The 819-nt window shown below is 71.2% G+C and overlaps 1 protein-coding gene across 1 annotated transcript in view; it reads right to left on the bottom strand.

Moving 5' to 3' along the window:
* DHX38 (DEAH-box helicase 38) overlaps positions 1-819 on the bottom strand; it is a 25,601-nt gene that overhangs the window by 488 nt on the left and 24,294 nt on the right. The gene's annotated exons all lie outside the window — the stretch shown is intronic.

Genomic DNA, 819 nt, shown 5'->3' with positions numbered 1-819 from the left:
CGGGGTGTCTGAGGGCCCAGCCTGCAGCCCCGCCTGGTCCCTGGGGAGGGGGGAGGCGGGTGGGGAGGCCGCGGAGCTAGCAGCCCCTACCCCAGCCGCTGCCCCTTGTCCCTTCCTGCCGGAGACAAGACTCCCGGGCCAGGGGCCTGGCTGGGCCACGTGCAGCTGCTCGGGGCAAAGGAGTGCACGGGGGCCCTGGCCACCCGCTGCAGTGCCCACCCATCCCTGCCCCATGCAGGCGGGCAGCGTCTGCACCAGCCCGGGTGGCCCTGGGTCGTGATGTCGCCAGCACCATGCAGCCGGGCTGGCCGAGAGCACCGTCGGCCAGGCGCAGAAGCGTGGTCGAAGCAGCCGCGCAGGTCGAATGCTTGTTAGCGCGCCCAGCCATTTCTCATCTGCCCGGGGTGGGAGCAGGTCTCCTCTGCAGACGGGAGCCTGTTGGCGGTGCATTCGCTTCTGCAGTGCAAACATGGGGGCCACGGCCTGGCAGCGCTGCATGGGCCGAAGGCACGTCACCCTGCGCGGGGCGAGGCCGGGTGCGCCGACCGCGTCTTGGGCTTCTCGGGGCTGAGCTCTGCAGCCCTGCTGCTTCGCTGGGACGGGCCCGGCCGGTGATTCGTAGCCAGCGCACGGGCAAGGGATCAGGGTCGTGGGAGCTACGGCAGGGACCGAAGACCAGCGTGGTGTGAGCACAGAGCGGGGAGGGCTCGAGCCTTTCTCCTGTAAGTGCCCACGTGGTCGTGTCCCCTGTGGCCTGGGATTTCCCCGTCCGGAGCCTGCTCCTTCAGCCCGAGCATGCCGGCCTGCCCCCCCCCGAGC

This window comes from Alligator sinensis, unplaced genomic scaffold (genome assembly GCF_000455745.1).
Source record: "Alligator sinensis unplaced genomic scaffold, ASM45574v1 scaffold1060_1, whole genome shotgun sequence".
In the NCBI taxonomy this organism is placed as follows: domain Eukaryota; kingdom Metazoa; phylum Chordata; order Crocodylia; family Alligatoridae; genus Alligator; species Alligator sinensis.
The sequence above is the reverse complement of the archived record's forward strand: the minus strand, read 5'-3'. Positions and strand labels throughout refer to the sequence as shown.